This window comes from Camelus dromedarius, chromosome 2 (genome assembly GCF_036321535.1).
Source record: "Camelus dromedarius isolate mCamDro1 chromosome 2, mCamDro1.pat, whole genome shotgun sequence".
NCBI lineage: Eukaryota > Metazoa > Chordata > Mammalia > Artiodactyla > Camelidae > Camelus > Camelus dromedarius.
In genome coordinates, this window is record NC_087437.1 from 77,081,201 (window position 1) to 77,108,788 (window position 27,588).

Below are 27,588 nucleotides of genomic sequence, written 5' to 3' on the forward strand. Positions count from 1 at the left end.
CCTTTATTTCAGGAGAATTTCAATATGTTCCCTCTAAAGATCTTTTTTCTCCTTTATGACCAATTGTTCCTAAGGGTAAACGCAGAGTGCCAAAGATATAACTGATATCAAAATTCTAAGGAAGGACTGAGAAGGCTGTGAAGAAAACCAAGAGTCTGGTAAGGTAGGTGCATATGAATTTGTGAGGACAGTATTTTAAGTTGGGATTTTGTTTTTCTCTTTTTGGAGGCTTGTAGACCAGGAATGTCTGCTATTGTTCTAAACACATGTTATTTAGATGAGAGAAGACAAAGAAGGGAAAATAGACATGTTATAGCATAGTTGTTCCTTCTCAGAAATCCTGGGTTCGAGTCCTATCTTGCAGTAGTTCTATAATAGTGGGCAAGCTTCATAATTTCTTTGTTCTTCAATGTTACCATCTTTAACATAGAGATAATAATACTTCATAGGGATATTGTGGAGGGTGAATGACAAACTGCATTGAATCAACTAGAAGATACCTACCACATAGTAAATATTACATGATATTTAGCTTCTGTTGTCTTTAGTATCAATTATTTTTAGGTAAAATCCATTGCAATTGTTTAAGGAAATGTTAACAATAATTCAGACTAGAATGTGTAACAGTAGAGCTGAAAAAGTTGAGAAAAAATTAGAGTATTGTGGTAACAAAAGGAGGGGCAGTTAACAAGATAATATGGGACAAATAAAAAAGAATAATAGCCCTTGAATTCATAGAACTGAAAAAACAAAAATAAAACCTATGGGCCAGTCCTAAAAAACCTGCCAGTCCTAAAATCAGCTAAAATAAAAACTTGTGATTGGGATAAGTTCTTAGAAATTGATAGGAAGTCATCACCAAAAAGTTACTGTTTTATCTGTGATCCTCAGAAGGACGAATGCTTCTCAGGCACCATCAGGCTTAAGTCCACTCCCTGCCCCAAGTTCTCTGCATGTGTTCTGGGGGACCAGCAGCATTGTGATGAGGCCAAGGCTATGGATATCCCCCAACATGGACATCAAGGTTCTGAAGAAACTCAACAAGAATAGGAAACTGGTCAAGAAGTTGGCTAAGAAGTGTGATGCCTTTTTGGCTGCAGAGTCTCTGATCAAGCAGATCCCAAGAATCCTGGCCCAGGTCTGAATAAGGCTGGTGAGTTCCTTTCTTTGCTGATCCACAGTGAGAACATAGTGGCCAAAGCTGATGAAGTGAAGTCCACGATCAAGTTCCTAATGAAGAAGGTGCTGCGTCTGGCAGTGGCTGTTGGTCACGTAAAGATGACAGATGATGAACCTGTGTACAGCATCCACTTAGCTGGCAACTGTCTGGCGTCATTGCTCAAGAAAACTTGGCGGAACGTCCGGGCTTTGTACAGTAAGAGCATCATGGGCAAGCCCCAGTGCCTGTGCTAAGGCACAGCTTAATAAACCATACTGCCACCACTTAAAAAATGCAGCATAGTCAGTTTGTTGTGGGAAATGAAATAGAAACAATAGGGTGCAAGATAACCTTGAATAACACCCAAACATACATAATGCATTAAGAAAAAAGAGAAAGAGAAGATAGGACCAGAGGATTAAATGGAAACCAAAAATAGTCTATTTCAAAGCCCAAGTGAAAAAATAAAATCTTCATGGTGATTTACATGGACTTAGAGTTCATTGTTTGAAGTTCAGGAAAGTGGGAATTGAAGGGACAAAAATAACTGGGACTGGAAATTACAAGGCTAACGATGCTTCCTTAAATACACAGTATCATTAGAGTCATGTGGAACAAATCAGATATGGAGGAATATATGGCCAGCAGATGATAAGAAATAGACGGTCAGTCATCTTTGCAAAAGTGAAGCAGGCAAAATCTGGATTTAATGGTAGCATTTGAAAGTTTTTTTGGGAATATTCTGGGGAAAAAATGAAAGAAAAACACTAGGCCAAAGCTTATTTGATACTAGATACCATGAATTTGTAGTGGGCAAAGGCCATGTGATTTTGTTTTGCAGCCCTGGCCAATAAGGAGAAGGTAGACTAGGAGTTAATCCGAGGTTCAGAATGGGTGCTCTCTGAGTTAAAAATCATGAGACAGTCGTAGGGAGTAGCAAATATGGCATGAAAATAGATGTTCACAGAGGCAAGTTAGCACCCAAATAATCTTTAGAACTAGTCTTAACTTCTTTCAAAATAGAACCAAGCAATATCCTGGCAGCATACATTACAGTGGTGGATGCCTGATATTTTATATAGACAACTTGATTGTTTCTTAAAGTTGGCTTTGAGCCTGAAAACAATATGCATTTGGAGTCTAAGAGGAAACCAATAGCAAAAGTATAGCAATTAAATCCAGGTTCAGCCCTCTGCTAACCCTTTTAGCTGTCTCAGCCTGACAGTCTGAATTTGGCAAGGGAGCTGCTCAGTCTGCTCCGCCCTCTTGGCGAGGCAGCCATCTGGCCAATTGCACCTGTTTCCAACAGCCCTACTACTCCCAGGAGCCCTATGTTGGTTTAAATGAAGTGGGAGCTAATGGGACTTGAATTACATGTGGAATGGGATGGAAATGTGTGAAAAGGAAGGCGAAGCAAAGCCAATTAGCTAACCTGGAATGGATGAACTAAACTGAGTAATTGGAAAGAATGGCAGAACAAGGTTGGACAAAATAGCAACCAAGATGATGAATGTACTTTAAAAAAAGAAGCAGACAAGTCCATGGTCTGGGGGGGAAAAACGAAACTCCATCTGCCTATTCAAGTGGCTCCAGCTTCTCATTCATATTAAAGATAATTCTGAACTATGCTCTGGCAGCACCGCTGAAACAAATTGCTTCGGGGAACAGGCTTCCTCTCTCCCAACCTCCGCCTGATGACTTGCAGTACATAATGAGCGCTGTGGTGCTGTCAGAGGAGCAGAGTCTGCACCTAGAAGAGATTAAACTGAAAGAAGGGGAAGCCTCTAAAATAGCATATCTTTCCTCCCTACAGAAATAACGAAGATATTTTTTAGGAAAAAATTGCTGAAATAGTCTAGATGTGAATTTTGCCTCATTTTACATATCATTTCAGATTTTATCAATCTCTTAGCATTACTTACTGTTTTAGCCGTACTTACTGCCGCACCTCCTATTTGTACTAGTTCACACTAGCAAAAATATGTCACAGGATTAAAATTCCCTTTATTTTCTATATTGAAAAACTAAGGACTGTATGACATGCCCCATATATATATATATTTTACTATGATAGTTTGTGAAATTTCACAACCATGTAATAGCTCCAATTGCAAAATAATTAACCTTAGATGCCTAGAATATGAAGACCTAAAAACCTTTTGAAATCACTTGCCCCAGAAGTTAATCAGCAAAGAAATAGTATATTGAAATTCTGCACGTGTGTGCATATGAGTGTTTAACTATTTAACTCATTGCTGACTTTTACTCAGAATTAACAAGTTACCAGAAAATACCTACATGTCTTAAATTTAGACTGTTTTTGTTAATCAGCATGTCTCTGAGCTAAGCATTTCAGAGAAAAAAAAAACGGGGGAAACTATTTTCTATGATGCCAAAGTTATATAACAAATCCACACGTTCCCCTGTGTTCACTGAGTTTTGCTTCTTCATGAAAGGTCAGGGAAAGAGTAAATACATTCTGTTAGGAAAGGTCAGTGGTGGCCAAACATAGACATTTTCCATATTTTCAAACATGGCCTGTCCCCACATTAACTCATACAAACATTTGGGCACCTATCAAAATTAGTAATTTTGGTACAAGGGGAAAGTTTGAGAAACTAGGAAGGACAAGTTTCAGTGTGTGTCTTTGTGGGCATGTGTATGTGTTTAATGCCAGATACTGAGCAGATAGTGGGCTATGAAGTTGGTGATTTTATGTCCATTTTCACATTCTATTTCTGTACTTCAAGTCTCCAACTCTAAAGATTTTTATGTGGGTATCATGGTGGCATATAATAAAACTCAGGGAGATTAACAAAAAGTCATACAGTGGGTTTTCTTGGGGGTAGTTTGAAATATATAGGTTTTGCTTTGGTTTTGTCTTTCATATGAACTCCTGAAGTACATCAGGAAGGAGAGCGCACTATTAATGCTTATGGAAACCACTATAATAAAGAAAAATAAAGTATTTTGACTTCAGGAATCTCCCACTTACAGATTATCTTCCCTTTATTTTATCTGCCCCATTACACACACACACACACACACTTGCTAAGTTGACATTGCTTTTCCTCTTTCAAATTGGCCCAATGTGTTTCTTTTATCAGTGACTTATAAAAAGAAGTCGTTGATTTAGAAATGATAGCAGTCACCTAAAAAAAATTCATTTATTCATTGTAAAGATCTCAAAATAACCCTACTCTTTCTGGGATGCTCTGCAGAAGGAAATAAAATGAGATTAACTGGGCTAAATGCCAAGGGAAAGTAGTAATTAGACACTTGCCCAGAAGAGATGCCAAACCTTCAACACTACCAGAAAAAAGTGAAGAGAAAAACTGAAATGGCAACGTGAACACTGCATTCGAACTTCACAGATTTCAAGATTCAAAGATTTCATTAACATTAGGGAGAATTTAGGGAAGCCATGTAATAAAATACTTATTTAGAGGTCAAGAGGCTTAAATTCAGGTTTGAAAGAACTTAATGTAGATATGTAGATTAATCAGGATACTTAAACTCAGAACTATGTGTTTTCTTTCTAAATTCTCGCTTATTTTCTGCAACTTACATCTTCTCTGTATTTGTAGATTTCAAACTCTCTCCCTCCCTTTAGCTATTATAAGAGATGAATTCTGTGACATTAATGAAAGAATTTGTAGAATTTGAACTTCACAAAAGCATGTTATGATTATCATCATCTTCGTATTCAAAAACTTCTTCCAGACACACACGTGGCCTCAAAATAGAAGCAACATGGAGACAAAGGATTAGTTGACTTGCAAATGAATAAGGGAATTGTTTTAGAGAGGCAGTTGTATATCAGCAGACCATGTTATTTCAAGCATGGGCTTTTCTTGAAGACAGTGTATGGAATTTAAAAATTAACTGCAATAGTGCCAATCCTATTTTTGCTTGTGGGGAAGGAGGGCAAGGTTAATATAGTTAGCAGTGTTACATAGAAACCTTCATTGCTTCTATGTCTTCTGGTAATTGTGCGTCTTTCCTTCTTATTCTTTAAGCAGATAGAGACTTTACAAACATCTCTTCCTCTGTTGTTCCACCAAAATTTAATAATAATAATAAGGATGATGATGTTGATACCACAAAGAGAACAAAGCCACCAGCAGACGTGGGTGGCGCACACAGGTTAATACAGTGCTGCAAACCTCACAGACCCAGGGCCAACATTTTGCAAAGTGTACCCGGGGGTCACATAACCAATGGTTTGATAAACTACAGTCATAGAAAAACGTTAATAACAAAGATCTCAAAATATAAGAAGCTGCCATCCCAACATAAATGATGTGGAACAAGGCACTGTTCTGACAAGAACTATTTCATTAACCATGGTTAAGGGTTATTGTCAGTTGTTTAGAACAGAGAACTCAAGACTGAAATCCAGCTCCTGTGTACAGACTTTTTACTTCATTCAATATGAATATTCCTTAATCTCCCTCAACAAAATGTTGTCGTCTCCATGAGGTCTTGATTTAAATAACCTCTTCTTTCTGTTACTGGACATACCTCATTTAGTAAAACCAATGCAACCATTATAGTTAAGTTTCCAGTTTCCAGTTTCCAGTGCAGGAAAAAACAAGAGTCCCCCTTTCCAAATTTTCTTTCAAAGCTTATACTCATTGGATATGGGGCATCACAGAAAAAAACAATCCAGAAGAATCTTCTAAACTGAAGATATGAAATATTATAGTCAAGATTGTGGTGATGGAGCATATTTTAGAAGTCAAAGCTATTAGGTAGTATCAGTTCCCACTTTTGGCATATCTAGACATATTTGGCAGCCACAAAGTTGTTAAGGAGGTAGCAAGTTTTTCACTCCAATTTGCCGTTTGGCAATTTCTTAGTCACATTCTCAAGCCAGAGATTTCTCTCATGCCACAAGATGAAGAGTATAATTACCAATAAACCCATCAACTCATATTGCTTCTAACCACTGAAGACAATTTCTTCATTAAATCCCAGCCCTCCTTTTGGACTAGGTCTTTTTCATAACCAATCAAATGATAAATGAAGTCTCACATTGTTTAGAAAACTATGCTTGTCATGGAGTCGATATTTGTCCGACCATCCCCCTGGAAAGTCCCATTCATCAGGCCTTGTCAAGTTGCATTACTCAGCCCCATTAATGCCACCTCACAGGCCGTGGCGCTGTGTCCCGCCGGAGCTGCCTGATAGGCTGCTCCACCCTGCACAGACTCCTAAGGGGCCCTTTGAGAAATGCTTTATCGAGGGCTCTGGTGAAGGAAACAGCACCTTAATGAAAGACATGCACCGGAGCATAATTAACTCCGGCTACAGCCCATTGCTATTGTCACCAGTCCTTTCATTGATTTGTCACCTGTGAGGATGAGAACTAACCTTTTCTCAACTGAAAGCACAGGTGATAGGAGAAGCTATTTAAGTGAAATTAGAGGAGAGGTGATTTCAAAAGCTGTTGTAATAGAAATGTTTTCTATTCTCTCAGCTGAAAGAGGAACCAGTACTCGATCTCTCGGTGTCGTTAGATTCAGGAGAACAGAAAACAAAGTCAGAAGAAAAGCCACAGATTGTCAAGAAAACCATTTGGCACAAGAGGTAAATGTTTATTTGAATTGTGACAAACACTGTTAGTAGAACATCAAGATGTGGTAGATTTAAGCCCTTTGTCTTTGCAAACACTCTGAACACAGAATATGGGGAGTGGAGGATCACTGAAGTCATGACGATGTATCTGGAATGAAAAGCAGACTGATGACAGCTGTGCCCTTTTACAGTGCTCTCCTGTTCTTTCCTTATTTTTTTACTGTCAGCTTCTTTGAAAGAATTAAATGAAAAGATTATTTACACCTGCTTTAAAATGCTATACAGGCACACATGTGTGCATGCACACACACACACACAATTCAGCATTATTCCAGAATTATATGCAGCTTCTGGCCTAATTGCCTTTGCAGAGCAACAAAAGAAGTAAATGACTTTTTTACTTAAGCTGCAAATTGGATTCCTCTCAGCTACGGCAGCACCTGTGGGTGGAGGCCTCCCTTTAGAATGACAGTGTCCAAATACGAACAAACCTTGCTCTTCTCCCCAAGGGAAACAGAATTCAGAGGATCTGTGAGACAGCACATGGCTAAATAATCTGATGATCTGGCTACTTTTGTGACATTGCAATATTTATTTAGTGCTAATAGTGGTAGGATATACTCCTGCCCAAGTGGAATTCACAATTTGAAAGGGCAGCTTTAAAACACCAAGTGCTAAGCCTGGATGAAAGCAGTGTGTCTAGTCAAGTTCTCTCCAAAAAATTCTATAATTAACTGGAAAGCCCTGTTGTCAAGATTTTCTTTGTTCTTTATGGAAGTATATTACTTTTTTTATCCCAATTTTTAGGATCTCATTTTTTTGCTCCTAAAAATACCTTCCCCTGAATGTTTACCCACAATCCCTTATTAAAATTTCAAAATCTAAGAGCTCCCAAATTGTAGAGTTTGTTTTAATGTGTTTGGTGGTAAACTCTGCCCTAACTTGAACCAAATAGCAGTCAAATTTTACCTGAGCTTATATTCATATTCTTTATTTGTCGACTTGGTGTGAATATTAATACATTCCAATGTCTTTGATCACAGAACACTGACCCAGGCTTAGGAAGGGTGTTATGTAGTACGTAGTAAATGCCCTGTATTACGTTTGTCAAACTGGAAAAGTGATCAGTTCTGAACTGCTTGTCTCCAAGGAATTCAGTTAAGTGACTGTGAAACTGTTCTCTAGTCTCATTCTACCACCTGATCCTGGTTTTTCTTATAATTATATGTTCAGACTGGAAGTTTTGGCATAGGAACTTAGCCTTTTTAAAAAAAGGTTAATTGTAAAAATTCTGAAAGAGGTAAGTGGACCTGGACCTGGGATCCTTTGTAAAGCCAAGAACTGCCTGTTTCTTAAAAACAGGATTAGTCACATTTCATCCACCGACTAAAGAAACTACAAGGAAGAATGCTGCCTGCCAGGGGGTGAGGGTAGAAATCATCACACAACAGAAATTTAAACCCAAGCCCGGGTCACTCATAAGTTGAAAATGAAGTTCACATTACCCATGGTGTGGAATATCAACCTAAGACATCAATGTGAATACTGGTCCAAAGTACTTCTGTTGGTTTTTTATTGCTGTGTGACAAATTACCACAAACCTACTGGCTTAAAACAATGTCCACTTATTAGTTCACAGTGCTGTAGGCCAAAAGACGTGGGCAGACTCAGCTGGGTTCTCTGCTTAGGGTCATTTGAGGCCAAAATCAAGGTGTCAGCCAAGCTGAGCTCTTATCTGGATGTTTTGGGGAAGAGTCTTCTTCGGGGCTCATTTAGGTTGTTGGCAGATTGGTTTCCTTGTAAGTTTAGACGAGTTACTTTTTCCTTTTCTATCTTTTATTACACTGAAAAATTTCTTTTGCCAGTATGTCAGTGAGTGTTCAATCAGAGAAAAAGAAGAAGGGATATATATTAAGGGATTTATTGGAAAGAATTGGCATATGTGAGTGTGGGGACTGACTGGGAAAGTTGGAAATCCATAGGATACGTTGGCAGGAAGGGCAAGCTGGAACTGTAGTCCACAAGCGGAATTCTTCTGAGAAGCCTCAGTTCTGCTTATAAGGCCTTTCAACTGATTAAATCAGGCCCACCTAGACTAGCTAGGATAACCTCCCTTACTTAAAATTAGCTAATTATGGATTTTAATCATATCTACAAATACCTTCAGAGCAAATCCTAGATTACTGTTTGGTTTAATAACTGGGGACTTTAGCCTACCGAGTTGGCATATAAATTGACCATCACAGCCAGTAATATAACATAATCATAGGGTAGGAGACAAAGGTCGTGGGGGCCAACTAGAATCCTAGCTACTGCACCACTGAACCTCCTATAACCACAAAAGATGTAAACCAGTCTACAGAGAACTTCAGATTCCCCAGAGTCCAAAGAGTCCTACTAAAAATGAAATCACATTAAAAAATTGCAGAACAAATGAAGGAACTGTCACCTGAAGTGGGGGTTGGTACGTATAGCAAAGAGAGGAACTAACACCAAGAAATGGAAGCAATATTACAATGTAGAATGAAATTTGAATACTCTGCTAGTAAACGATTAAGAAGATTTTTTAAAAAGAATAGAAATCACATTGAAAGTACTAAACTGTGAGGGGAAGGCAAGTTTAAGGTAGGAACAAATCTAACCTTAAGAAATGAAATATATAGCCCCTCAAATTCAAAGCAATAACAAAAATAAGTACATTTTAAAGACTTAGATAATAAGTTCCATTGAGAAAATAAACCAGGAGAAGGGGAACCTTGAAAAAAAATCACAGAAAACAAAGCTCAAAGAGATAAACTTATGGGTCACATAAAAAAAAAAAAAAGTTTTGATCATAGAGGTTAGATTCAGTATGTCCAACATATAGCTAATAAAATTCCGTAAGAGAAAACATGAGAGGCAATGTCCAACACACAAAAAGACCCGGGTTTTCTTGAATTTAATAAATATGAGAACATCAACAATATAGAAATCTTAAAAGTAAATCAGAAAAAATTAAAAGACAACCAAAAAAAAAAAAATTAGGGTAAAAGTAAAAATATTTATAAGGAATAACGAAATAATATCCTGTGCTGAGGTAAAATGATTGTCAACTTAGAACTTCACTCATTGGTAGGGACTCAAGAGAGATTGAATAATGCTTTCAGTGTGAGAGTTTATCATTTTCAAAAGGTTCTTTACTAACAAGGACACTGACACAAAACCAAGAGTGGAATGTGAAGAGAAACGGGCAGAGAAATTGATGAAAATGTTTGTGAATTTAAATAATCATTGATGGGTGCTACTACGGTTACTGCTGTGACTTCTACTACCAGTACTAACACTAACCAGTTGGGAAAAGGCAATAGTTAGTAGCAAGCTGAGTGAAATACAGAACGTATATAATAAGGAAGATGGGAAGATGGAACAAATACTACAAAGTATTTCAAATAAACTGTATCAACAGAACTACACCTTCCCATGCTGAATGAAAAAAATGCTGAAGTGATTTGAAGGAACACTGAGTAAAGAAAGTAAGATGCAGGAGAATATGCATGGTGTTACACCATGTAGCTTTAATTTAAAAGTACACAAAACTATATAGAACATAGCTTTCTATGTATACATACCTGACACAGTTTTTTTTTTTTAAATCATAGGTGGGAAGGATGCACACCAACCTCAGGGGACTAAGTTTGTTTAGTAAGGCTGGGAAGAAAATGAAAACAGAGAAGGGTGAAAAAGAGTTCGGTTCATCAGCAGCATTTTTTTAGAAATAAAAACTTCTAAAACAAACATGGAAAATACTAACAATTTTTAAATATAGTTCTCTGTTATACTCTGTAATAATCTTGTGTATTTGAAAGATTTATTTCTTTAAATGAAAGAAAAATATATTGAATATCAAGAAATAAGATTAATTGGAAGGGCTCTGTGAAGTAAAATCAGAAAACTGTTAACAATTCTGTTTCAGTAATCCATGCAAGAGATGATCTATGACAGTGGCTCCCAACAACAACAATAAAAAAAGAAAGTTAATGAGACTTTTCAAATGTAGAATCAATATGACTTGATGAACAATTTTGTATGAGTGGCAAAGGAAAATGTTGAATCAAGAATGACTTTGTTGTCTTGAGAAATTAAATGAATGTTGACACTTCCAATTTTCTAAAAGGCAGAAAGTTGTAAAATCTTGATAGAGTTGTCCAAAGGATCTCTGGAAATATGAATCTATATTATAGACAAGAGTTTGGAGTCAAATAGATGGATGCATGAGTGGATGGACTGACAGATGAATAAAAACCTCTATATCTATTTATCCATTCTTCCTTTAATTCTTCAAGCTGTTTGTCTTTACTTTCTAACGACCCTAATTGCCCATACTGTTACATTCCAAATTATCTTCTTTTATATTAAATTATTTAATGGCATTTTATTTTTCTCTTGAATTTAATTTTTCTGTTTACATTCTCCTTCCATTTTTCTCAAAGCTTTTAACGGATAAAGAAGGAATGATGAAAGGAGCTATAGATGATTTTAAAAAGCATAAAGATAGATTGTATAACAGTCATAAAAAACCTCATAACCACAAATAACTGAATTTTTACAATTTGACTCAATCAAGTTTCCTTATAGTTAGAATTTCAACTTGAAGTTATTATTTTTCCCTCTCTACTCTCTTTAATTATAGGAAGCTTTTACTAGCTTATAATTTAGAGAAATTTGCCCTAAAAAGGAAATTTTATTTACCATCTGGGTATTCTCCAGATTATAGTTTATTGATAGAAATTGATACAAACAGTTGGGGAATACAGTTCTTTGAAAGAGTTGATTATAAAATTCATCACAAACAATCTTAAAATGCTCGCATTCTTTAGAGTTGTAGGAATCTTTAAATACCAAACTCTGCTTTCCTCTGCATGTAATCTTATTAAATTCCCTCCTTCTCTTGGAAGGATACTTCCCACATCTTTGTCTTTTTGACTTCTTTGGATCCTTCAAGTCTTCACGAGTACTTATGTTCCTCTATGAAGCCTTTCCAACTTTCCAGGCAGAAAGTCTTCCACAGCGCTGAAATAGTGAACAGTAAATAACGACACACTTTTGGAAATGAACTTGATACTTGTCATCACTGTTTCTGTTGGCTCTTTGGGTAGGAATGGGGATAGTGCAATTCCTTTATAGCAATAGTAAGATGCTTAAAAGATGCTAGTAACCGAACAGTGAAACTTCCTAAATACCTAGAAATATAACTGACATTTATTTTATATTGATATAAGTTTTTTTTTTTTCAGGTAAAGAAAGAAGTCAAGAGAATCCAGTATTTTTTTATGATAGGTATTGATGAAGGGACAGTAAGAAAGAAATGACTGAAAAGGAAAAAACATTCATTCTTCCTAGAAATTTAGGCAAAGTTGCTAAATATAAGCATGGGAATTGTTTCTCATTGTAATATTTCATTCATTCAACACACTGAGTACTTACTGTAAGTCAGGCCCTATGCCAGACCCAGAAATACGATGGCAGAAAACTCAGACCAGCAATCTTGCAATAGATGGTAGAATATGTTGAGCAGAATCATCTCTGCTCCCTTAAAATGCTTCCCCAGTGTCTTGCAGACTTACCATCTAGGCCTTACACACTTCAAGAAGAAACGTAGCCCTTCCTGCTTCCCTTTGAGGTAGTTCAAGCTTCACATGCTGATCGTGTTACCGACCTTGCGGAGTCCGTCCCCACCAAGGGTCTTCCTCCCAGTGTTACTCACAGCACTAGGAGACCAAGTTCAGTTCAGAAGCAAAGGAAAATTTTAGTCCTTTTTCAGAGAATGGAGAGGGGTGGGCTCGCCCTCAGGAGCACATGCTGTCCCTGACGGCGGAGGGCGGGGCTGCTTTTTATGGGTCTCAGCAGCGGATGGGGGTGGGAGGGGGCGGGGGAGGAGGCAGAGGTCAGGGCGGGCACAGGTGAGCTGCTCAAGCTCCAGATCTGGGCTTGCGCAGCGCCTCCTCCCCGCACGAGACCCTCCGCCGCCGCCGCCATCTTGAATTCTGCGTACGGTCCGACCAGCTGAGGCGGTGGCGCAGCCGTCTGGCAGGAAGAACTCCGGTCTGAAGCACTGGGTGCATGGCTTCTGTGTGGCGCCGTGTGAGCACGTGAAACTAGAGGAAGCACAAAGGAAAAGAGAAAAAAGGTTAGACTTTACTGATTACCCGGTTTGTATTTTTATTTCCCAGGAGATGTTAACGGGCTTTGCTGGTGACATGTATACAACAGGCACTCCAATTTTTAATTACATTTGTGAAAAGTAATCTCGTTTTTCTCCATTGAACATTTTAGTATTTTTAGAAATCCTTCACTGTCAGTTGGCTTGAGGCAGCTGCCTGCTTCTCTCCTAACCATCCCCGACCCTGGGTCCGCGGGCATAGAGCTCATTGCTGTTTCAGGCCACGTTCCATTGGCTCCCAGAGTGTGTCCCAAGAGCACCTCTGCCACAGCTTACTTTGCTTCTTTTTTGTGGCAACCAGGGTGTGTCAGGGTGAAGGATGGAGCATGGTGGTGGAGACTGTGAGCATCCGAGTCAAAGCAGGATACGCTTCCAGTGACCTGATGTCATATATTCCCTTAGGGCCCAGCAGCAGCATTAAGGGTTTAGGCCTGTCTGCTCCCACCTCCAGCCTTCCAGTCCACGAAATTACCATCACCACCACACCCCACCACCAAATCTCAAATAGATTCCTCTTTTACATAAATATTCAAATATGTTTGATTTGCCTCAGAATATTAATCACAGTTTAAAACTAAATATTTCTACTTGATTAATGCATTTCTTTTCGCAAACTGTAAACTCCATGAGTCCAGGAAGTGTATCTGTGTGAGCACCACTGTATCACCAGGGCTGTCAAATAGCTGGAAAAAATACATTCTCATTTAGGATATTTTGAATAAACTCTGATGACTGAAACATTACAGGCTATTAACTAGGCTGAAAATTTAACAAAGAGGTGACATCGTATTTATTTTTCAGTCTATTACTATCTCTAGACTAGTTTTTACGTAAGATGGGCACTTAATGTATTCAGAATTGAAACAAAGGGAGAGCAGCTGTGATTAAGTCTCCTGACTGAGAATTTTCAGGGCCTTCTCTATGTGGTAGAGTCATCATTACCAGCAGCTCTGGAATCACACTTTTTATAGCTAATGATTTAAGGGAAAGATAAAAGTTTTCCTTTAGTGTCCATATAAAGACTCTAATTTGCAAAACTTGTGTCCTATGATTTCCCTGAGCCAGTTTCTGTGGTCAGAAGGATGAAGTATTGTGATTGGTGGTTAATTGTAAACCCATGAGAAAGCTGACAGATGTGCTGTGATTGGCAGCCCATAGAGAGTCAGATGGAATGAGCAACAGGTGATTCCCAGGGAAGTAGAGTTGCTGTTCAAAAACGAAAAAGATGCAAAATTTCTACCGTGTACACCACCACCACTAACATCTTCAACAACAACCAATATTTACTGCACTGTATATGGATATATATAAAATGGGGAATAGAAAGAGGAATCAATTATTTATAATTGGCTGGGCTATACTTTCTTAGTAAATGAATTAACGTTTTTAATTTACTAGGGACAAATTCTTTAGGCAAAAATTAGTTTCAGTCAAGCTTTACAGTTAATGTTTAAAAAAAGACTGAGAAAACTGTCAAGGCCTAAAGTTAAGGGTCTTCTGAGTGGTGATAAGCTCGTCTCTGCTTTAGTTTCAAAAAGTCATTTCACTTTGGATTCTCAAGAAATACTGAGCTTCTCTAAAAACATTTTCCCTTAAGTGAAACAATCGTGGATTTCTAAAAGGCACTTAAATAAAAAGTAGGGTTTTTTTTTTTTCTTTCCTAAATGGGATCCTTATATTGTACATTATAATGAATCTGGGTTTAAAGTGATTCTTTTTGGTAGGACTACCCAGGGAATCAGATAAAATAAAAATGGAAAGGTTAATATTTTGCAAAAGCTAAATGAAAGACCAAGCATCAAAGTTTCGAATTATGTTTGAAATGATTTTTGAATGGATTCAGTATGTTCTTAATTGAGGTTCTCCCTCAGTGAACATGAGGCTCCTCATCTTTTCCCTGTTTGCTTCACCTCTGTTTTTAAAGACAATTTAGTTTTCTCTAATCCTCAAAAATCAAGATCTGCTAATCCTTCCAACTATCATTCCACTCCCCACTGCACATGAAAGCTTTCGTTGAAAAGTGAATACACTCTTGTCTCCATTTTAATTCATTCAACTCCTTCTCAAAACTTTTTGTTTTTTTCCTTTTCCTTTTTCTTTTTTTCCCCATCTAATCTATCCATAGCTCCTTTGAATAGCTGCTATATCTTGGCACTTTTTCAGTCATTAGTTTTAGAACTGTTATGCTATGTAATATTTATTACCAACATACCCATAACTGTAGCCACTCTGGGCATCCCATTATGCTGTTATGCCTCAGTTTCCAAAGAGATGTGTCCCTAGGTGGCCAGAATTTCCTCTTCTACTTTTCTGCTTGTTATTGACAACCTCCTTCAGAGAAAAATACTTTCATTTCCTTTCAGAGTCCACCTGATATATTCACATCTAATTACTTCTAGCTCAATGTTTGCACTTCTACACACTAATTAATTCTCTCCCCAGAATTAACGTTGTTCAAAGGATACCGTCATGTGGTTGATTTACGGTGTCAAATTCTGAAATGAAATGGAGTGTGTTTGTAGAATGCCCTTATTTCTTGAGTTTGAATGCTTGCATCGCTCTTTTGGTGTCTCCCTCTCATGTTAGGTCTTCACTAGTTTGAGTGCATTTGGAAATTCTGTAAGAGGCATATGAAATGGCATCTCGGGTGTCCAATTTTATAAACAACATGGGCAGTGGCAGCAAGGAGTAGCCTGTGCCTACATTTGTTCTGTTTTTAAGGTCTTGCTTTATCTCTGATGACAAAGCTTATCCCACCACAATGTTTGTTCCATCCCAATACAAATCCTCATGTGTTGCTGAAGAAAGATACTATGCAGTATGAAGATTCCATAGCTGTATCATTACAAGGATAGTTACAGAAGACATTCTGAAATAAATTCTGGATACTGTATTTTATGAGACTTGGGAGTAGTTATGTCCATCTTATTTTCAATAGCTATGTGGAGTTATGTGGTTTCATTGATGAGTATTAAGAATTTAAGTTCTTTGTGGGCTGAGATTTTTGTTCTGTTCTCTGCTGTATCCCTGAAACCTGGAAGATTGAAATGTTTTATATAGTCAATGAATATTTTGAAAGAAATGTCTCTTCCTTAATTTACCTTGTTGCCAATAACTCAATGATTATATGCTGCTTTATGTGTATCCTGTTGTATAACTAGAGCAGGAATTCTCGACTTGTAGAAGTCATGCCGGAGTTTCACTGGCAGGGAGGAGGTTTACCATGTTCCCTACTCTCTTAACAAATTTGGCAATTAACACTCCAGCTGGCGCTCTTCTCTTTCTCTCTGACCACAGTGTTCACTTGATCACTACCCCTTCATGCTCAGAATGTGCCCTGTGATAGAGGTTTGGCCATGACAACATTTTTCAAGAATAGCTGATTCAAGGACTAGAGTCATCTGTATCATGATCACAAAAGCTAACTAGGTGTAGGTAAATACAATTTTAAGAAGTTGTGCATTTTCATGTATTACTGTGAAGTGTTATTTTCAAGCATTAATTTTTTTTGAAAAGAAAAATAAGGTATAGATTAGATTAAGTATAATCTCAGTCTCTCTTCTTTCTTTTTGTCTCTGTTGCTTTTAGAACTATTATCATGACCCACAAACTTAAAGATTTAGCACAAAACTATTGCTTGAGGGATCCATGAAATAAAAGCTCTTCTTTCCTCAACTTGAGATTAAAATGTTTAAGAATTTGAAAAGTTGGAAGGGTTAACACTGTTGTGATTTAGTTTCAAATCAAAGTCCAAATGTTGACTTCAGCTCTTTTCTTGTTTAGCCTTCATTTATCTTTATCTGGGCTGAAATATAAAGAGAAGTTTCCACTGCCACCCAGTATGTCAGAATAACTGCACATCCAGACACCTGAACAGAAACCCTGGTTGGGAATTCTTCCAAACCTAGGAGCTGGCTAAGCTCACTTGAAGAAGCAGCAGAGGAGCAAGAAAATTTTAAGCCAAGAGTAATCAGTCGTTTCAGAGTGACAATTCATCTTTCAGCTTAAGCCAGGGATCTGCGTTCCCAGCATGGGTGCTAAACAGGCAGGCCTCCGCTGTTTCATTCCTAGCCATGCCTGCCACTTGCTTGTTATATGAATTTGAATAAGGTTTGTACACCCTGTGTGCCTCAGTTTCCTCGTGTGTAAGACAGAGACAGATCATTGAAAGGAGCAAATGTGTGAATATATGTGTTTAGTACAGTGCCTGACAGTAAGTGGTAGCTCTTACTGCAGAGGTGGCTGTGTTAGGCAGTCTTAGCCTGACCCATGAAAGACTTACATAAATAACTCCCCTCCTCTGAGCCTGCGTTCACTAAGCCACCTTCTGATAACGTGGCTTTCCTAGAGGATATAACATCCATAGAAAGAGAAGATATTTTAGCTGGCCATAAACATCCATTCTTCTTGGGAGTTTTATTTATCTCTTAAAAATATATGCATGAACCAGACACCTAATTTTATACCTTATTAAAATCCTATGAATTAACTTTCTTATAATAGATTAGAAAATTGAGGATAACATGGGTAATATAATTTGCTCAAGGTTCACTTAACTGTAAGTGATAGGGACTTTGTTCAAACCCAGAGTTCTTCCCTTTTTTCCATACATCAGGTGGTGCTTCTTGTGCTGTGGTGAGAGGAAGTCTTGTGGGGTAGTAACCAGCTTCTCTGCTACTGTCAGTTGGGCTGTGTGTCTGTCTGAGGTTAGGAATCTAGGTAAATTAATCCCTTGTATTTCAGTGAGAATGAAGACCCCTCAGCAAAAGTGGATCTAGGTTGCATCCTCTTTGAGGAATAGAAAACAAATTCATATAAAAATACTCACTTTGAGGAGTCCCTACAAAGCAGCTTCTTTGTTTGTTTGGTTTTGCTTGTTTTTTTCCTGTAGTACAACCTCAGAACTTTAGTGTGCATCGGAATCACCTGAGGACTATGACCAGACACTCATTGCTGGACTCATCCCCGGGGTTCCTGGTCCAGGAAACCTAGCTGGGCCTGAGGCTACATTTCTAACAAGTGTTCTGGTGATGATGCTGTAGCTGGCATTGGCACCACACTACACTGACTCTGTCCTAAAATCAGTGGAGTCAGTGCTCTTGAATTGCTGACGTGCAAACTCAGGAAAGCTTAGCTGATCTGATATTAATCTTTGTCTAAAATCCCCTTTTCCCATTGTTAAGCACTTCAGGTTTTATTCATTAATCAAAAAATCCTGATACAAACCATATAGACCTTGAGTTACCCAAATCAGAATTGAAGACATCCATGTAGTGGCTCACCAGACTCGGGGGGTGTAACATGTACACCATTTGTATCCTTGTGTCATTCAGGTCATATAATTATTAATTCAGTGACTGTGTACATTTCTTCCTTTTATTATCTTTAAGAGGGCATTTTATATAAGATGCAGTATTATACAGTGTGTCTGATCAAAGTAAGGCAGAAACTTCATACAGGGATGGTTGGGTTTTGTTTGTTTGTTTTAGTACTTGATGGAGTTCACTTTAAGGACTTGTCCGGAGTTGCTAATTCTGAAGGGAGTTCTGTGAACAAGGAAAACATCCCTAGAAGAAAGTAAACGTTTGGATTTAAATGGTTGGAGATACTGTACAATGCTAATTAGCAAATTGTCCTTAATATGTCACTATTCCTGTGGCATTTTACTTATGTGCGGAATTTAGCACTCACCATCTTGCACTTTACAACTTTATCCCTCCTCACAAGCAACCACAAAGTATCCCCCCCCAAAAAAAAGTTGAATGGGAAAAATGACTGAGTTCAGATAATTAATAACAATAATAATGAGAACAGCAACCATGTACCTGCTTACCATAGGCCAGGCCTGTTTAATGCACCTCATAAGCTGTATTCCATTTAATCTTCACAAAATCCCTATAAAGCAGTATCTCAACATCAGCACTGTTGACACTTCAGGCTGGATAATTCTTTGCTGTGGGGACTGTCCTGTGCTTTGTACGATGTCTTGCAGGATCCCTAGCCTCTACCCACTAGATGCCAGTAGCACGCTCCCAGTTGTAACAACCAAAATTGACCCAGTTAAGAACCACTGATATAAAGTATATAGGATTATAGTCTCTATTTCTTAGATGTGGCATTGGAAATTTAATTTGTCCAACTTTTCACAGTTCATTAATATCAGGGTAAGTGATTCAAGTCCAGACCCTCAGATATGTCCATTCTTAGTAAGTTGACTAACAATGGGGGCCGCAAACTTTTGTAGATCAGGATAAGAGAAATCAGCTGTGAATAATTCCTCCTAAATCCATCTTCTCTAAATCAGTTTTCCCTACTTGGGCTTTAAATTGTACAGTCTATGTTTTGTCTTAATTTTTATTAGACAAGTCACAAGTCCTTGGGTACAATCCAGCACCTGTTCTGTTGTTATGGAATCAGATGCCTTTGGCTTGTGAGTTAAAACAGCTGCTAATATAAAGCAGGGTTCTAACTGATATGGCTGGATGGGTCCCCAGTCTCTGGTCACCACCTAGCTGGGGCAGGACTTACATCTTGGATATGCACTTACTGTGTTGTGTATTTCCTTAGCTGGTCTTAGGATATTGTTCATAGGCCTCTCCCTACCCCCCTTTAAAGTTAAAAAAAAAAAAAAAAAAACAAGATCAAAACTTGTTCCTTGAGTGATTCATCAGAAAAATAATATATGTATAAATTTCAGTTGAAATTGGGATAGATTTTGTATTTTAAATCAACCACATATGAATAGATAGATGACAGTCAGACAGACAGACAGGTAGAAGTCTGCTCTGTGAAGCATGGAATCTGCATCACTTCTAAGAGTCAGTCAGGTGCTCATGTCTTGGTTCTGAATGAAAAGAAATGGTGATTTTAGCAACTCTTTTGGAAAAGAGGACTATTTACTAATAAGGCAAGTGGGAGTACCTAGAGATGAATATAGGGTCATTTACTCTAGAATAGAACAGGTTGAAGAGATGTGGGATAATAAACTATATACATTAAGGTAGTTGTAGATAGGAGAGAGGAAAGACCCATAATTTACATTCAGACCATGATATAAAGCAAATGGATATGCCTTCTCAGCACAATACACACAGACACAATTACATATTTGACTTAGTGGATTCCATAAGATTTGCTGGGATTGAGTAATTTATGAAGTGTACCCATGTGCTTTTGTGTCCTTAGGGAAATATTTTAAAGGTTTAGGATTTACATAAAGAAAAATTTTAAAAAACTGTGAAAGGGTATAAAGCAATTTCTTAACAAATGAAAAGACAAATCAGGTTTTTGGATGAGAATACAAATAATTTAAAATTTTTATGTCTCTCAAACTAATATGTGTACTTAATGTCAGTCAGAATCCCAACTAGGAATTTTTAAAATTTAAAAAAAGTTACCTAAAATTTACATGCCAGAGTAGACCAGGTTTTAGAGCTCACGTGCTCTCTCTCCCTCCCTCCCTCCCCCCCCCACGCATACACACACACGCACACACACACACACGAAGGGCAGTAAGAGAGCATAACATAAAAAATCTTGTAAAACTCTGACATTCAGCTATTCTTTTATAAGAAAGACGTAGATAAATAAGTCTATAGAAGAAAAAGGGCATCTAGAAATCAACTGTAGTTAGAAGATTTTATATTTGATGAAGGTAGTATTTCATTTCACAGGGAAAAGATGGATCATTAACAATTAGCTCTGGCACAATCAGCTGTCCATTTGCATCTTACATTATGTACAAGAAATAGTTTTCAGATTGATTAAAGATTTATTTGTAAATAGTAAAAATAACAGTTTTGCGAACATCCAGGAGACCACTACATGTACAATAGCTAGCAGCAAGTGTGACCTTCTTAAGACCGAAAACCTAGAAGCCGTAAGAGATAAGGCAAATGCATTTATAGCAAAAGATAACACAGACAAATATCAAAAGATGTATAGTAGGTTTTGAAAGAAAAATACGTGTATGAGAGTATGGTGACAGAGTGTTGTTTTTATATTACACATGGGACACTGAAAATTTGTCAAGATGAGACTAGTAGCTCAATTTAAAAAAAAAGGATAAGAATCAATTCATAGAGATCTTCAAAAGATCAAGTATATGAAAATAATGCTCAAACTGACTGTTATTTTTTCAATGCAAAATAAAGTAATGAAGAGACATCACATTACAGCCATGAGACTGACAATAATTTGAAAGAGTAACAACCTGACTGACAAGTGTAAAACCTAAAGTATTAAAGACATTTTGGAATGCAGTGTCTGTTAAAATTAAAAAATGCATTTATCCTCTGACACAGAAACCGCTCTTGTTGTTAGTCGAGCCGTAAAATAAAGCATCAGTAGGAAGGATATTTATTGCAGTGTTCATAGTATCCAAATACTAAATAGGAATCAATGGCTTTCCAATAGGAAAATGACTGAAAATATGGTAAATTCATAACACACTTTTGGAGTCATTAAAAATGAATTAAAGCTAACAATTGATTAGAATTATTTCTATGATTTATTGTTTAGTGAAAATTGAAAGATACAGAAAAGTGGCTATTAAACGATCTTTTCAAGTAAAATAAACAATGAAATAAAATTCTCCATTTGTACATATGTGTGAGTGTTTGCATGAGTATATACAATACATACTTGCCTGTTACCATTTGAATATGGAGAAAACATATGTAAGGGTACATTCAATAGTGAAAATTTTGTTTAAAATGTAGAGAGGAAGGTAGGAATGTGGGAATGAAGAAGGCCTAACATTAAAATAAAAGAAAATAAAGAATGGATAAATACATAAAAAATGTAAAAATCCAATAAAAAATGAATGTTTGGTTCCCACTTGTCAACTTATACAATATTTTAAGTGTGAATTAAATTTATGTTGAAATTATTTGGGATTGCTCTAATTTGAGACTTAGGTTTTTTTCTAGACTTTAAAAAGAGACTGTTTCCCAAGATTTCAAATATATATATATATATATATATATATATATAAAATTCGTATTTCCCATAGAAAAAAATAAAAATTGCAGATGAGCAAAAAGAGAAAAATATCCTAGTCCCTCCTGTTTGAGGCTCTTTCTGTTGACTATTTTCCATCCTTTACCCAGAGCTCTGTTCACTGGCTTCTGTCTCTTCTCCCGAGTCTAGTTTAGGTGCCACCCCAGACTAACTGTGTCCTCTGTTGGCCTGCCTTTGTCAGCTTCCACATCTATGTCCTTTACATGCCCAGCTTCAAACAGACATAGCTCAGCCCCAAACTAGAACACTTCACGAAAACAGCCTCTGATCCTGGGGAATTTCACAAATTCCAAAACCTGGTCTTTAATGACATATCCTCAGTGAATGTCCTGCTAGATGCTGTGACAGATAGAAATGCATAAGAAACAAAGATCCTTCCCAAAAGAAGCTTAAAAATTCATGGAGGAGCTAAACCTTACATTTATTAAAATTAAATAGATGTATTTCTGCCCTTGACAAAATATGATTGCTTAAATTAATTGTAAGTTGGAGAGCTGAGGAGAAATAAGGGGCTTTTATTCAAAAGAGCCCATTACACCAGGTAGAGAGAGATGTAGAGATGCAGCAGGTGGAGGATTCAGTACTTCTAGCATTTGCCTCACTTCTGGTGCTCAGGCTTTTCTTGGTCCTGTATAATTCTGCAGGAAAGAAGGGCCAAGTCTGAGCTAGTAAAGGAATAAAAATTGATATTTCTAACCATGGAACACAGCTGTAACTAAAGTGATACACAGTTGAGGCTTTATGGCTAGAGATGCAGTTTAGCTGATTGAAAAGAGACTCCCGCCTGTGGAAGAAGCCAATCTATTGTCTCCAAACCACCAATTCTTGATCTGGACATGTTTCTAAAATAAACCACATGTTTGGGTCTTTTTCACAAAGAACCATTTTCCCTACTTCTCGTTGTGTTAGTGTGGGTGTATTAAACTGAAGTGGTTTTATCCAGATGCCCAGGCTAACCCACAGCCGATACAGAGACCTCAAGGGTCCTGGGCCTCAGAGGCCTGGCTGGAAAGTGACGGCCATACTTGGCAACAGTAAAACGCTCCGACGCCCAACTGATAGGTAAAAATGCTTAAATAGGAGAGCAGGAGCGTGTGAGAACTGTCAGAAACCTTTGGGGAGATCCGGGTTGCGCTCTGGCTCCTGTTACCTTAGTCGCAGTCACTGCCTGTGTTGCTGCAGTAGCTGCTGGGTGGAGAGGACTGCTTCTGAAGGCATGACTGAAAAGCTTTCAGTCAGGAGACACAAGGAGCCTCTGTGCTCTCTTTGTCTTTTGATTTCATGTTTATTTGTTTTCCTGTTAATACGCTTCCAACATTTTCCTCCAGGTAAGTTGTGCTCCAGACTAGTGTTCTGTTCTTAGGAGTCACCTGAAACTCTTAACTTTTTCAGTCCTTCTGTGTCTGATCTTTCTGTCTTCTATCTAAGCCCACCCAATAGAATAGCCCACAAGGTTGCCACAACACTGGATACGCCACAGTGATGTTTATGAATTTTATGATAAACCAGAGCAGAAAAACAGAAGAGAAAAAGAACTAGCACAGAGAAGTTGCAAAGATCTCAGAATCTTGCTACGTTCTTATGGTCATCACCTTTCTTTGACAGTTTCCAGCTTCCTTACATAGTGATAATGGGAAATCCTCTGAGACTTGGAGTCTTTAATTTTATTTCTGATTCTGAATCTGAATCAGAAACATCTCTTTTTACTACCCTAAGTCTCATCCTACCCCCAACACCTGCCTAGATGCCTGTGTGGTTCTCTTTCTTTAGTCACTTGTTCCTAGCAAGTAGGTTCAAGTCTACTTGCAACAGAACAGAGGTAGGTACTATCATTTCCTTTTTCCTCCAGGTTATCCTATGCCCTCTCCCCTGCCGCCACCTCAGCCCCCACCAAGCCAGTTTGCCATAAATGAGATATCTGCACTTCTCTGGATTTCTAGTTAGTATATCACCTCGCGCCACATTTTATTTGTGGTTGATAGTAAATATTTTTATTTCAATCAGTTAAGAAAGATCATGTGCTGAATAGTATACTTAAGAAGAATGTGATACAATCTTTATTGTTGTAGAATTTAAAGCCTTGGAAGACCAGAATAATGGTTATAAAATCACTAAAAACAGTAAACTCATTCATTTATCTAGTTTAAGACTACCAAGTACACAGGATATAATTAAGGCTTTGAAAATATTTAAGACAAAGTACTGTAGATAGTGAGAGATGTTAAGTCTTCTCAGAGGAGCTGACATGTTAGTGTTAATTCAGGAACCATTTTCTTAACTGTATACACCAAGTTGTGTTCAACCGAAATGTGGAAGGGTCACCGATGAACAAATTCTAAGGAATCTTGAGAATACCATCTAAGGTTTCTGTTTTAAGTAAGCCCATTATCATTTCCTAAGATGCTCAGCCATGCCTGCATCTTTACTCTTGGATTCTTACTTACGTACACATACATCATAATTTTAAATGAAATGTTATTTGATTACACTGGACTTTTTATAGCCTGATTTCTATAGCAGGAAACAATAAAGTTCTTAAGCAAATAGCCATTGCTCAATAATAGCCCCCACTTCCAGAACCAGGCTGTGCAGTTTCCTTAATGCGGAGGCATTTTGATGGAGCATTAGTTCTCATTCTACCTAAGAAAGGTGCACGATGACGGTGGGCTCTGTTGCCTTAGATAAGGTGGAGTAGTAATATTTGAGCCTAATGGTTTCAACAACATTCACTTGACATAGAAAATAACGGCTTGAAGGATTAGTTAACAACCTGTGGTGGTTTAAAACATGTCCACAATTATTTGACCCTCTTCCCACTGAGAGGTGGGAACTATATCCCCTCCCCTTAAATCTGGCAGGGTACGTCTCTACTTAGACCCACAGAGTATGGTAGAATTAATGTAACTTCCACGGCTAGGTAAGAAAAGGCCACACAGCTTCCATCTGTGTTGTTGTTGTTGTTGTTGTTGTTGTTGTTGTTGTTGTTGTTGTTGTTTTAATATTCCATATTGGAAATCTGAGTTGCCATATAAGAAATCCTACTACCCCGAGGCTGCCATGCTGTGGGGAAAGTAAATTCAGGACACATGGAGATGCCATGTGTAGGTATGTCAGTCATCAGCCCCCAGCTGACAGCTGACATCAACCACTGAAATTGTCTCCAATGATTCAGGCCCCTCCCTACCTACCAGCTCATCTCCATGGAGCCATGAAGTCTTCCCAGTCGAGGTCCCAGACCACACAGAGGATAGACAAGCCAGATTCTCCAGCCACAGATGCTGTGAAGGAAATAAAATGATTGCTTTGAACTTGTAAGTGTGGGGTAGTTTGTTAGCAGCACAGTTACTGGAGTGGTCCCCTAGAGACCTCTCTTCCTAGAGATTTCTTTCAATGATGGCTACTGAAAATAGAGATTTGGTGGAAATATGATACTTGGAAAAATGTTTTGAGTATAGGTAGTTGGAGGTAATGATTCTGAGGAAGAAAATAGGTGGAAGATGGAAATCCGTGCTTTTTTCTCTTTAGCTCTATCCACTCTCTTATTTTATGCTTCTCCCCATGTTACTCATAGATTGTTTCTCTGTGTTCTTTTTCTTTGTGATTGTGGCAGCCAAGATTGAATGATGGAAAATGGGGGTTACTAAAAACATGGAATGGGGGGTAATTTTTGCAAATCAGAAATAACCTTGTAGGGGGGAGGATATGGTTCAAGCACTAGAAAACATGCTCAGCATGCACAAGGTCCTGGGTTCAATCCCCAGTACCTCCTCTAAAAACAAACAAACAAACCTAATTACCACTCCCCCCCAAAAAGGAAGTAACTTTGTAAACAGAGAAGAGCCTGTTTTGTTACAAAAAAGAAACCTTAAGTTTGAGTTTACATTAAAAAAAAAAAAAAAGCAAAAGGAGATCAGGTAGCAAAGTAAATTGATGGCAGTGGGAAGAGGTGGCAGGTACCAGAGGCAGCAGGTACCAGAGGCAGCAGGTACCAGAGGCAGGAACATCTTATCCATTAGGTTAAGTAGACAGATTGCCTAGGATTCACAATACTTTTAGAAGCCCAAGAATGCTTTCCTTTCCTTTAAAATCAGAAGAAAAGAAGTGGAGTTTTAGAAAGAAGGAAATATTACAACATGGAACATTCATGTCTTTGTCTTTACATCAACTCAGTCAAAAATAGAACCTTTAATTACTTTTTAATGGTGTAAGAGTTTCATGATACTTAGGGGCTGTAAATGTCATAATGTGAGCCTGACTGGAGAACCATGTGGTACAGGACCTGGAAGAAATGGGTATATTGATACTTCTGTGCTTGCCTGACGCAGTAGGCTCCATATGTCTACGCTTGTAAGCCTTGGGTTTGGAGTTTCAGCACAGTACTAACGATGCTTTATATAACCAATTAGTGCAGTTCCATAACATAGAGGCTTTATTGCCCTACTCCTTCAGACTTGTTATCCAAATTATAGCAGGGTTAGGTGTTTGGAAGGAGGAAAGACACAAAAGTGTGACCTTTCCTGAGTTACTGCTCTCCCTGGGCACCAGTGGGTGCCAGAGCAGTTCCTGCGCTCACAGAGGAATGGGAAGCCCCCACTGCCTGGTGAAAGAATACCCTTGGCTGATCCTCCTCAAAGACAGTCTCTTTAACCCTTTCTTTCCAGATATTCTCAAAGTAATGTCCTCATTTGGTCAAAATTTTTGCTAGGATATTCAAGAAGGAGTGTGGGTTTTTTATCAGTCATGTTCACCTGCCCATTACCAAAAAGGAAACCATTAGGAGCTGTACAATTCAAGAACAACTTAAAATCAATACAATTTGAAAGTGTCACATGTTAATATTGGCTATACTGTGCAAATACAAACTCAGAGCTAACGTAAAAATTTACGTATTATGCATTATTACTCATAATAAATAAATAAATGTAACAGACCCGCAAAATTAAAAAAAAAAAAAATACCCAAGAGACTCAGCCTCCCCAAAGCCACCAAAAAGGGAGGTATTGCTGCTGCCTCCTTAGAGACATTTTCCGTCTACAGTTCTCTGTGACAGTGCATAGTAGACAATAGAGAAGGAAAGCTATTTAGAAGGTCCATTTTGTTCACCTGTACTTCTCCAGAATTCAACATAATGACTGGTATATACTAGGCATGCAATTAGTATTTGTTGAATAAGGAATGAAAAAATGAATAAATACAAGGCTCATTCTAGTCCACTCATTGTCCAGTCCTGCCTATTTTGCTCGTTCTGCCCAGCAGCACAGTAGCTTCCTCAAGAAGAGCATCTCAGAAGAGCCCTGGGTCCCTTTTACTCATTCATGCCTCCTTCCTGTAACTTCCCTTTTTTGTTACTACCTTCCCTTTTCTTTCTTCTTACTGCCACCTCTCTCCTCCTCCAGTGCTGCTAACTTCTCATTCTGATTCCTCAGTTCCCTGATTTCAGTTCAGCCTTCATAGCTTGATAGACTCATAGATCTGCTTGTAATGACTTCTTTTTCTGATTGATGATTCTTGCTTCATCCTCTCCTGCTGTCCTGACTTTTAGGTAATCTTCAATCCACCGGGACAATAGAACCCAATCAGCTGTAACTTCATAATGAGCTCAGGGTTTAAATAGGTGGTTTCTCCTGTT

At 38.0% G+C, this 27,588-nt stretch overlaps 1 pseudogene; it reads left to right on the forward strand.

The window, feature by feature from the left end:
• The first annotated feature begins 616 nt into the window (after positions 1-616).
• LOC116154397 (large ribosomal subunit protein uL1-like) overlaps positions 617-27,588 on the forward strand; it is a 119,185-nt pseudogene continuing 92,213 nt past the window's right edge.